The 13,363-nt window shown below is 35.8% G+C and overlaps 1 protein-coding gene across 14 annotated transcripts in view; it reads right to left on the bottom strand.

Moving 5' to 3' along the window:
- The window catches only part of MEF2C (myocyte enhancer factor 2C), a 128,162-nt gene that overhangs the window by 113,781 nt on the left and 1,018 nt on the right, over positions 1 to 13,363 (bottom strand). The gene's annotated exons all lie outside the window — the stretch shown is intronic.

The raw sequence follows: 13,363 nt of genomic DNA on the forward strand, positions 1-13,363 counted from the left end.
CAATATTTACAAATTTGAATAGAAAATTTAAAGGAAATACCATAATATTTTCTAAAAAGGATTTGGGAATATTACACCCATTCCAGAACGGCCAGGACAAGTACCACCACTTGAAACTGAGGTCTGTCAACGTATTTCCTATGTATATTATTGGCAAATCTGGATTTTACAAAGTAGGAATTAAAAAGAAAGCTAAGATGTTAAATACCTTCTTTAACCTGACGCAGAGTAGCCTGGATAAAACTCTATGACTGAACAATACATCAAAAAAATAGAAAGAAAGAATTTATTCTCAGTTACTTTTTAGAAAAGAGAATCCTGTGTAAGTGACTACAGCAGCATGTTCTGTCACATTCTTTCCATAAACTGAGCCCCGTCAGTGACAGCAAAACAGATTGTGTGCATCTGCTGGGAATGAGCCAGATGACAGTGGAAGAAACACACATGGATACCTTGGCACAACAACTAAAGAAGTAGAAGAAAAATGGACAGAAAGAAGTAGAAAGTTCTAAACTTTAATTAAAATGGCTCTCTAACAAAAGCGAAGTTATCTAAGAGTCTGTTGCAGACTGTATGCTTCACTTTAGACTGTAACTTTCCAAAAGCAACTACATATTTATAGTCTACATTGTCTTGTTTATTCCCTATGGTACTCATATGGCCACCATTCCCACAGTGTCTGGGTCCTACACAATTTGCCTCAAGGAAATACCATCCTCATTCTACAGACAGGGGCTTGATGCACCAACAAAGTGAGATCATCACAGTCGTCTAAAATAGGTTCTGCAAGAAAGAGTTAAATCCACACTGCCCAAATCCAGGCTTCCATCCTAAATGCTAGAATATCCTTCCTGTGCTTAGCTCTGCTTTCAGACAGAAATACTGTTATACCTAAAATTAACATTAAACAAATAACCTGCTAGTACTCTAGCATTACAAGACCTGTGAGCCTGACAAGTTAAATTAGCACAAATGGTGACTGAATCAGCTTTGCTATTGCTGTTTGTATTCTCTCAATTTTTACTGTTGAATATATGAATTGAGAGCTCAAATTGCCCAAAAAAGAATCAGTGAGTTACAGTCTTCGGTACGGAACTGCTACCACAAACATTGGTAGCTGTGTATTCTCATATCAAAGGAGATCCTGATGCAGGTATTTTAAAGACGTGTAGACGCGGTGCTGAGGGACATGGTTTAGTAGTGGGCTTGGCAGTGCCAGGCTAATGGTGGGACTTGATGACCTTAAAGATCTTTTCCAACCTTAACGATTCTATGATTCTATGGCAGCAGAACTTCATGCTTCTGCTCAGGAATGAATTCAGAAATTCTGCTGAGTCTTTAAAAAAAAATCTTTTATTTCAGGTTTAAAGTAACGTACACTGTTTCCCTTTTGGTTAATCACTTAAAGATAGACCAAATAGACCAAATTTTTTTTTTTTTTTTTTTTTGTTAAGAAAACTATTCCTATTACAAGGCCATACAAACTCTTCTGAATTTTGCTGTAATGTTTTACTGTCTTGCCTTATATATGAGGAATAAGATGTCACTGCCAGCTGAGTAAAGATCACTATAATGGTCTGAGCAGCTCAAGTGATCTATTTAGAGCATCTGGAAGCCTCATGGGCCAGCAGTCTCAACCTGTTATGTATTCCATATGCAGTGTCTATCTAATATTCTCATTGTACTTCAGAATGACATTAGAAAAATGGAATGATTTGGTATTTACAAAACTCATATAGTATCATTAAATAGTACAATTAACATCCAGCAGACAGAAGCTGACGTATACTCGCCTAGGCTGAGAAAAGCTCTAGAACAGCATATAAAGCACCTTCATGTTCCATCTCATTTCAGGATGTGTGAATGTCAGCCACACATGTACAGACTTTAACCCCCAATAGGGACTCTGAAAACTGTTTAAGCCTGCTTATAATGTTCTTGATCAAAGAAGTGGTAGACTTCTACATATTCTTTCCAGTGTGGTCCACGAGAGAAGATAAGCAGATCTTCTTTTGAAATGTCCTATTCAAATGGTACCTTTGTTTCTAATGAGTCTGGAAAAAGAGTCAGAGTGGAACTGAGAGAAAGAAGTGGGTGTTAATTAACAGCATGAGTGATAATTCTGTATATAAATCAGTTTTTAGTAGGTCATCAAGTCAGTGGAGTTATACTAGAATACATGAACAAAGGACATAGTTTCATATATCCATTTACATCTGAAATACTGTTAAATAAACATATCAATATCTGTGAATGTAAGTTCTCTTTGTATTTGTGAAGTCGGAATTTCCCAAGTACAGTTGAAAGAAAAAAAAAAAAAAGCAGCACATTTTTACGACTTACAAGCTGTTTCAAGCTCTTGGATAAATCCTAGTCAGGACTGAATATCGGCACAACTTAACTAAAGTTGTTATTCTTCTTCACTAATTCAAGCATAATAATGTGGTCAGGAAGTCAGGTTTGGATTCACACCCACATATTCAACAGGCACATTAACTGTACAAGAAACCGGCTGAAGAGGCACGCATGCTAGGCCACAAGGTCTTTCCTAAAGGACCACCCAAGCTCTGCTGAAGATGACTGAGAACGTGCATACAGTGGCTATTTTTGAGCTATTTGTTCTCATAAAGGTTTATTAGACCACTCTTAGGTACCCCGACCAATTTATCGCACCCTGGAGCTGTATTTCCTGTCTCAGCCAACATATAATCGATCCGTTGCTCGTTTACGGCATGCTTGTCGTCCTTATATTCAAACACCTCTTCATGTTTCTAACTCCTATCCTAGATTTCAGAGCTTTGCTAGGCATGGTATGTGTCAGTTCAAGAAACAAACTCAAATGAAAGAATAAGGCCACTAAAAATTATGGAAGACTGACACAGAGGTATTTGTAAAAGGTCTAGTTTCACAAAATCAGATGAATACACTTGTAAAGATGGAACAAGACACTTTCTTCTTATACATTGTATGTTATAAAGTTAAATCAAACTTTTCAGCAATGCAACAGGGAAGATGGCATAGAATTGGTTGTTTAAACTAGTTTTAAGCTATATTACAGACTAGAAACACAGAAAGGCTTGTATTTTTTAAGTAAGAGGTAAAAGACCGCAAGAGATCAACTTAATAGCTAAGGAACTATGGCATTCCAGTGAAACATGACTCAATTACAGCCCTTCACTTGATGAATATTTTATTATCTATACAAGAATGGGATGGCCCCACATTTGGAAACTGAGAGTAGCTTTCTCCCAGAATATTCTACAGCCAACTGATTAAGGACCTTTCCAGAGAGAGAGAATTGTCTTTTCTGTGAACTGCCCTAAATTAAGGGTAGGAAGTATTTCAAATCAGGTTTCTCAAGCGCTGAATTCCTGCTATAAAAGTTAAACCAGTGCTTATAAAGAATTTATAGACTTAATCTGGGGATGTGGATTCCAGCAGACAACAGGACACAGCAAAGTAAAACTTAAACTCCCCTTTTTCGTGTTGCCCTAAGTCCTTTCTAATTATGTGGATACATCCTGGCACGCTGAATAGATTTTAGTTTTTACAGCATCTCAGTAAAGCTGCCAATTTTCATCTGTGCTTTGCCCTTGGAGAACTGAGATGTTGCATAACAGACTTGCACACACACACACACAAAAGTTTGCAGCTGCATTTAAAATTAAACTTAAGGGTTCTGAGTCCCTTTCTTATACTGTTAGTGCAGCTTCTGCACTTCATTTACAGACTTTTTTACCTTGCATCTTTTGACTCAAATAAAGTTCATGTGTCTTTTTAGGGACAATGGTTAGTGAATTGTATGTTAAACATATAAAATACAGTTTAAATTTCCCCCTTTATTTTTAAGTTTTGGAATTCATATTGAAGGATCTTTCTCCCTGGTATTCTTGGAAATTGTCACTGCTGGGTTGCATGTGGTGCCAGAGATTATTATATTCAAGAACCTTGTTTAAAATTTGGAGCATACTTTGGGACTGAATGTGCTGTAGATTCACTTTTTCATCCAAAAGCTTGTATTTTAATGTTCGATATTGAGTTTAGATCACGATATATTCCAAATGTGCTCTGCCAACAGACACGATAGTAGGTATGTATTTAACTGTTCTGCATTTAAAATCAGCATTTAGACCAAAATCGGAAAACAGAACGCTGATGATTGGTTTTTTTTGCAAGTATCTGCAGGAGAATTACAAAACTATATGTCTATGGATTCCTTGTGATTTTAAAGAGGCCTTTTCGATATATCTACATTGTATTTTGAACTTATATTAATCAAACATGGAAGCTGTATTTTCAGGATGATGTTTAATTCACAGAGCAATCTTCCGATCCATTAGTGGAACAGCTTCCTCTTTCCAATCACATCTGGAAAACAGTAGAGCGAAAAGAGGGAACAATACTTTCTTCTTGACCATCCCCAAAACTACTTTTTATCAGAAATCTGTAGAAGTGCTATTCCATGTCCTGTTTGGGGTAGTCAAAGCAGTAGCGATGGTCTCATGAGAGGTTTGCCTTTAATCTTATACAGAAAAATGTGGTAGAACATAGTGCTACTGCTTTACAGATGACATTTAGCGACTTGTAACAGAAAGCTGCACCAGAAAATCACCACTCGTCCACATACGTGACAAGTACTGCTCTTCAAAACAGACCAGAATATCTTTCGTGTCGTGCCTCTTTGCTACATCAGATGTTGCTTCATATTGTTATTAAGTGACAAAAAAAAAAAAAAAAAAAGTTAAATAAAGAACACATTCTGCCTCCATTGAGAAATCCTTGTGCTCTCAATTAAGTATTTTTCTACAGGATTAGAAGCCGGGGGAAAAATAATCCTAATAGCATTAAAATGCCATGCAAAAATACATCTATTGCTTTCTTTGTATCTGTCATAAGGATTTGCATTATGCCTATCACCATCGTATCTTATCCCTGATACATTTTTTTCCCAGAAAAGATAGCACTCATTAAGGATGGCTTCAGGATGACTATTCTGCTGATCACCACAGAACGTAATACTAAGCTTCTTACAATATCCACTGGAAGCATAACTGAACTAAATGTAATATTCTGGATGGGGGTTTAAGTACTGGAACCTGTCCTGAGTATAGAGTCTCATTTTGCCTTGTCAATATCGAGTGTTGGAAAAATCACAATATTAGTCCAATTTACAGCTTGTATGCCAAGAATATTATAGGAAATGTAGAAGAACACCCTTCTGTTTCTGTCCTGTGCATAATCTTTTTTATTGCAGCATCAACAACAAACCAAAAATGCCAGATCCTATTGTTATCCCAGGGAAGTTATGCAGATTTCTACCTACCAGGGATATAGGTAGGCATTCTTCATTCCTGTACATGTAATTACGGGCAGTTCTGCTTTAATTAGGTAGCTTGCCAATCATTCCATCATGTTTCCGTTTAAGAAAAAAACTGAATAGTATTTTCCAATTAATACAAATTTTTAAATGTAATTTAAATTATTTCCAATTACTAACAACACACCACATAAATAAGAGTGCTAGTAATTCAACGAGCCTGGGTTATATTTTTTTTAATGTGTGCTCCCAAGAACATTAAGGAAATTTTGCTTCATCCTATTTAGTTTTAAATGAGCGTAGCAGTCCATAGGCTCTTACTAACATTTATGGTCATATTTCTGATCTCTAAAATTTATGTATGTGTGTTTTGGATAAAGCTGTACATTTTGTATGCCACTGCAGCGATGCATTCCCTGGCTCAGTATTCTGACATAAAAAACGTGTCATGTACAAGTTTGGTAAGTGTGCAGTTTCACACTTATTTCATATATTGCAGTGGGGCAATAAGCTGGATTTTTTCACATTCTGCTGTTATATCAATCCCTTCTCTGCATCTTATACACATAAGCAAGATAAGGGAAAAACTGGCCATTTCTCCAGGATTCTGTGGGTGAAATGTGTTCTTATATAGATAAATACTTATATTGTAAGTTTAATGTTATAAATACTGCTTCAAAGATCAGTTCCTTATAGGTACAGAATACATTTAAACAAACATTATTATTAGTTTCTTAAGACTGTTGCCCTATGTCTGCAACAATTAAGGATTACTCATAGTAAGACAAATTCTGTACACTTTGACAGGAAATTTGTTTGAAAAAACCTCTGCAAGATCAAGGTTTCAAGTTTGACTGCCACGTATTGTCTGCTCTCCTCCATTTGCATACCATCTTAACAGTCCGTAGCCACGTTCTTCATAACCTTCCTAAAAGCCTTCCTCCTTTTTTTGCCATTTCTCCCACTCCTCACACTCAGTACAGGCAGAAGCAACGTTCAGGACACAGATGGACAGAGATAAAGCAGGCCTAAAGCTAAGTGTGGAGGACATACTGTCTCCTGCTGGTTTCACACAATATCCTCAAATGCTGCTAACTTTTTCTGCAAACTGCCCAGGCATTCCCAAGGTTCATGGCAATCGGAGGGGAGCTCCTGGCAGCACGTGTCTGGAGCTAAAATGCCAGGCTGGAGGGGAGGCGTGGGCCAGCGCTATGGGATGGTCACAGAACCCCCGCATCCTGTTATTTCTCTGCAGTGCACTCCCCTCTCTCTGGGGACCACTTTTCCACCCAGCTCCAATGAAATGATTTAAAACAGTCTCCACTGAGAAGTCCACATGGAATTTTTACATGAGAAGCTGTAGTCTAGCTTCTTGTGCTGGTGCACATAGTCTGGAATGTGTTATTTTTTGTAATGATCTGACAATAACTAAATTATTTGGAATACTATTACGCGCCACTATTTCAAATATAATGTAGTATCACAATACATTTGTCAGTAGGGGGAAGAATTTATTAGAAATCAAATAAATAGCACATGCTACTATGTTACTTGTTATTTCTGTTACTAAAAGTAATGTTTCACGTGGACAATGTTCTGCATTATATTTACTTTTGCAGTTGTGTTTTATAAACAATTTCACAATCCTCCTTCCTTGTCCTTTGTACATACTTTGCTAACGGCTATTGATTGACTACTTAAAAGTAAATAGTGAAATTTAACTGAGCATGGGTTCCACAAATGGCATGCATCCTGGATCTATAAAAGCAAACGTAAATAATGTTATTTCTAATTCAGTTTACTTAACTGTACATTTTGTGATTATAGGATGAAATATAAAAGACGGTAATGTCTAAGGTGAATTCTTGCACTGGCATTTGGTTAATAATAATTTTCATGATAAACTTCACTTAAGCAATTATACAGTTTAAGAAATGAGAGTCAGAGAAGACCTGTTAGGCTGGATTCTAAGTTTTGTAGCAGCGGTTCTCTATAACCTGGGAAAAGGAGGCAGAGGAGCTTTATGCCATCTGTTCCATTCTGTCCCTAATCTGCCCGCTGCCTTATGGTTAACTTAAATGAAGGCAGCAAATACTGACTTTCCAGGACCTGCTGTACTGGCCAGGATTTCTGAAGCTCTCTTCGCTTGAACTCTTGCAGCCCCCCAGTGTCGGGTGAGATGGCAGAAGGCAGAGCTACACTGCTGAAGCAGGTGACTGCTAAGTCACCTGTACAGGGAATTACTAAAGGTGCCCGGGCTACGGACCTCACTGGTGTGATAGTTGAATCCAACTTGCATAGGAGTCTATTCCACACAATATTAAAATAAGCAATTCTCAGATTGATTATCCAGACCTGGTTCTAAGAATTTCCTAGCACATATTTCTGCATTTTAAATGTATTTAGATGTTAACAAACAAAAAAAAAAAAAAAAGGTGGTGGTGAATGCGTAGTGGACTTCTGTTTAGGTATATTTCACAGTAATAGTCCTACACTTGAACTGCCTTAAAGATTCTTCTTCTCTATGCTTCCCTCTATTTCTTTTGCGAATTTACTTTCTCTTTGCAAGGGAAGAAGCAATGTAACTATATGAGAAAACTCTGTGAGTTCTGCATGTTAGTTTTCCTGGTTGAATAATGGGTGCCATTTGCATACTTTGAAATACTTTCAAGATGCAAGGAAGTTTAAAAGCTAGAATCCTATCTGATGTTTAGTGGCTTAAATAAATAGCAGATCTCTGAAAGGTTCTCTTTGCCATTGAAAACTAATGGGATAAAAATGTGATACTAAGAGGGTTGATGCAGAATACAATCCTAAAATCCGCATTTTTTATATATTCTAAAACCAAACACTAACTCCCATGACTAAGATCTGCACTTAGAGATCTAACTCTCTGCATTCAGTGGAAAACAATCATTTTATCCGTAAGCAGGCACCTAAATTTACCATATGAGCATTGAGAAGACACAAATTGCAAAATAATTTTATTTCTCTTTAAAACCACCTCAGTAGAACAAGTATCTAGGAATTCCACGGCTTTTCTTGAAAGCCTTAGAATAACAGGCTATATTTCCAATGTCATCATTAAATTGATCTCATACTTTACATAAAACTGTGTGACATTAAAATGTGCAAGAGTGTTCTCAGACTTGGCTGCTTCTTTATCATTGTAAGACCGTACCTGACAGTTCAAATATACAGCTGGGGCTCGTAAGTTCTCTTTTGTCACACCAGTGCTAGGTAACTTTTTGAAAATTACACCCGCCCATCAAAAAAAATAAAATACTCCACTGTTTTATGACATAAATCTAGTATAACTGAATATTTTTTCAGGTATTCATGGAGTTATATGGCCAGACTGAACTTGTTGGAAAAGGACACTGTATTTCAGTCTTTACCACTCCAAGCTCCATTTCAGTATTTTATGCACATGAATTAATTTTCAGTAGTACTGATCATCCACATCTATAATCGTATGAGTGAGGTGCACATTTTGCACATTTTATGACTGTCCTAATACAGTTTTGCTGCTTATACAGCAGTAAAATAACCAGGAACAATCACAAAATGTGATAATGTAACTATTCTTTAAGGACTGTAGCAAGCGAGCATGTCTCAGACTAGTCTTTTTCATCTTACTTGGCTGTGAGGTACTTCAGGATATTTCAGGCATTTCTATAACTGCATATATTGCCTAATTCCAAGCACTTACTTTTCAAAATATTATCCTACTAAAATTTTTGAAATTCCCATTTGAGCCTCATAACACATTGTTGAGAAGTTACTGTAATGCACATGAAACAAAAGGAGAAAAAGAAAATGTATTTTATGTACAACATGAACTTTTCAAAATACAGCTAGGCAAAGCTAGAATGAAAGAAAAGCAAAATGTGCTTTCAGGGTCCATTAAGATGAAACATCTGAATTTACAGGAGTTTCCTGTCTGATTTAATAACACATGCAAAATTAAATACATAAATATTAAATTTATGTATCACATAAGATGAAGACAATGAAAAAAACAATGTTTACATTTATGGTTGACTCATTAGTGTTTTATTATGTGAAACACTAGGAGGCATCAGTTGGGTAAAAAAAAGTCTTCTTTTGAAAAATGGTAAGAAATTAGCATAGAAGTTATCAGCTTGCAAGTTTCATACTTCCAAATGTTAAAGGCTGTACGTTATAACTAAATTATGCAAATAGTTAAAACTCTCTAGTCTCACTGATAAATGGCGTATTTGATAGTACAGGGACAACCTTTAATTTCCTAACTGCTTTCAAACCAGACTATTAATGTTTACATGCACCACACGAAGTATACTTTTACATCATATTACATTTAAAAAAATAACAGAATAGAGGTAAACTAAGATGACTTACTTGTTCCTCTGTATTATGCTTTTTGATAAATCTGCAAAGCCCTGACATGCTTTACGCACTCTCCTCTGTATGTAAGCTCTTAATAGGGTAAGTGCAGTAAATTTAGTATGTTCCTAGACACTTTCAAGAACTTTTAATTGCTATTACAGGGCATCATCTAGGCAGAAATGTTTTTTACAAGTCCCACGGCAACTATCTACTACATTTTAAATATATTTCCCAAAAGCAGAGAATTACACAACATTTTTAAAATTTGAATAGCAATGCTACAAGTGGCTCTGCCTTTTACTACAAAGTCATATGAAACCAGTAATGTCAAAACTTGAGTCTCCCTTCCTTCAAATTGCATTTAACAATGACTAAGCAGCAGAATTATAGTTGTCTTATAAAATAATCAATTGAAATTGAAGTGTGCCTTGCCATGCTGCAGCAATCAGCTTTTATCTCTGCCCAATCAAAATGACATGTGAACTGCCTAATCCTTCTTTTGTAGGCACATAAGACTTTGTTGTCACTGTTGGTTTTGTGAATCGCCTCTATAAGCTGGTCTGATTTCCTAAGGATGACAGATCTTAGTGAATAGACAAGCTCTACTGCACTGCAGTCAATGAGACAGTGAGATTAAAGTGGAGGACTGAAGACACTAGGTTTTAATCACCTGCCCACATGCAACATTGACCATCAGTTCTGAGAAAATTACCTTAAAGGTGGTCAGAAGACCTGAAGAATTCCTTTTAAAAATAGAAAAAAAAAAAATTTTTTTTAGTTGTACCATCATTTGTGTTTGCTGACCAGAGTTCTTCTAAACCCATTTTGTTTCTGAAGTAAGATGCAAAATTGCATTTTCATCCTTTTCAAACAGCAGAACACTAACTGTACTCTTAAACCTGACATTTTCTAGCTGTTCAGAATTACATACATAATTTTTTTAATTTTATACCTAAGTTGCTATAAAGCCTAAATAGAATGTAGCAAAAATCTCTCTGCTGGTATCACATAGCAAAATTTTAAAATCTTAACACACATCACAGATATAACTGTTTTGGTTATTCTTCAAAAGGCTGAAGCAGAAACTATAAACTTCTTGAAATTACATAGCACCTAATTTATGTTCATCTTCATAATCAGTGTTTTCCAAATAGTATCACTACACCTTACTTGATTTCTGGATAAATTATCACGTAATTTAGAATAATTATGTCCAACAGGTAAGAATGTAGTCTATGTAACAAAATCCAAATGCTTATTCTTTCAAGCACCTAACAGCAGTTAATGACTTCTTGCTCAATGAGAGGTAGAAATATCCTTAACTGCCTCTGAAGATGAACTGAACTACTCTGGTGAACAATAAATTAACCTGTTACGGAGGAAAGTAAAATCAAAATAAATGAAGTTGGCAAAAGTATTCTATTCACAACTCCTGCCCGGTTCCTAAGTTTCTACGTAGTTGTATTTATCTACTAAATAGACTGCTATCAAAATCTTTCAGAGGTAAACTTTTGGAAAAAGCTTCAGAAAGCTTAATTTCTCTTTGTCTATAATATTTTAGATCTTTAAAATACAGAACCTTTTAAGAGAGCATCTCTCTGTTTCTGAAGATACATGTTGCAGGTACACAAATTAGGAGCATTCATTAAAAAAAAAATAATTTTTCTGATCCCGTATTAAAGAAAATTCACAGTAAGGAAGTATTTATATGAATTTTCTTATGACACTCCAAAACTAGCAGCTCAGGAACATAACTCTACAAGACTTAATCTCACACACTATTCATCATTTAGTACCAATTTCCATAAGGTTCTTAAACCTAAGTTTCCTTTTTTCTTGGTCAAGTAATCTTAAGAGGATACAGACATACCTGATTTCTGCATTCATTTATAGGACATCAAAAGTAACGTTCCTTACATCTCTCCTAAGAGAGCCACGGGACAGGCAAGGGATTTAGGTCTCCTTGGGGCCGGATCCTGTAAATCGTTACTCTTGTGACTGTTCATTTTCACACAAATAGTCTCAGCATTATCAGTGGGACTAGTTGTGTAAGTACTATTTGCATGAAAGAAGGCTTTCATGTTCAGGTTCCAGAACTATCTTCTCATACTAGCCATGTAGGACATATTAGTAAAAATGTATATGAACAGCAGGTTTTTAAAATAAAAGGATGTGTGCTACCAAGAAACACAGACAGCCTGAATTAAGGGTCATTGTCTTAAGTTCTTCTTCAAAGAATTTTTCCATGACTTCCAAAAGGACTTAGGTGTGAGCAGAGACTTCAATGTTAGACTCAATATGAATTATGTATTCATTACTATAGAAAGAATGATATAACAGGTATTTTAAGAAAAGTGAGAAAGTAAGAAAGCCTTGTGGGTTTTCTAAGTTCATGTTAGATACCTAAAATCACGTAACAAAACCAGCTCACAAAACAACAAATCCCCAAAGTGGCCATTTGCCTGAGCCTTTGAACTGGAAATCAGTATGTATGCAATACAGAGGTTAGAACTGGTTCACAGGTGGTTATATTTCCATGCCCTGCCAAGCCTCTAGGGATTAGAGTTATTATACTCCATATAAACATCTTTACTCTTCAACCACAATACCCGGGAAAGTGCCAATAAAAGAAATCTATCATGGTTTATCATCCATCTTGTAGTTGCTTTAAAGTAAAGATACGAAACTAGGACATTTGCCATTAAGCTTATAATCAGATATGTGCTAGCAAAATGCATTTTGTGTCAAGACAATTATTTTCTGTTCACCAGTAAAATACTGGCATAGGGCCTTTCTCTGCCTAATTCCCTTAAACCTTTAGTTTTAAGTTGTGCATTAGAGTACCTAATTTCAGGATACAGGTATTTGCTGATACTAATTATTGCATACAATGAAGAAAACGGAACTCTTCTAAAAAAAAAAATGCTTAGGGTTTCCACAGTGATTCATTAAGTTTTGTTTTGTGTTGTGCTGCCTTTTTTTTTTTTTTTAAGAGAGAGAAAGAGAGAGAGAGAAAAGAAATTATTGGCTTATATCGATACTTATTTTGTTTTTAAGGCTGACAGAAGGTCACCGTTAAGTTTTATGGCAAATGCTAAGTATTATAGTTACATAATGCACCAATAGTCTTAGAAGTCTCTCATTTACATTAAACTTTATCTTAGCCTGTAAGTAACTGTATGTACTACAACTAAACCAGCCAGTTTTGTAAGGCTGATTAGCTCTACTCCCTTGTGTTAAAAAAATGTAAAGAGTACTTTAAGTACTACATAAAGACAAAAGCATACTATTCCAAAAGAGGCTGGCAGCCCATGACTTATATTCCCACATCAATGCAAGGGGTCTTTCCACCTCAAATGTAAGTATTTAAATGAGAGATGCACAAAGTTAAACACTTGCAAGCATGCATTACCTGAACCCAGGGGCTGAAGAGCCTCTAATACAGTGAAGTTTAAGAGCATTTCACTCAAACTGGATTGTTTCCTCAGTCTGATAAATCAAGGTGCAAGCACTACAAGGTCACAGCATTTGGTGAACTATTCAAATCAAATAAGCTTCAAACACTTCACAATAGCAAGCACACAAATTATGTAAACTAACTTCATCAAAGTTTAAACACTTATGACACTGATAGAGACAAGTCAGCAATAATTTAGTAGACAGTGATTTAACTAT

This window comes from Falco peregrinus, chromosome Z, assembly GCF_023634155.1.
Source record: "Falco peregrinus isolate bFalPer1 chromosome Z, bFalPer1.pri, whole genome shotgun sequence".
Taxonomy (NCBI): domain Eukaryota; kingdom Metazoa; phylum Chordata; class Aves; order Falconiformes; family Falconidae; genus Falco; species Falco peregrinus.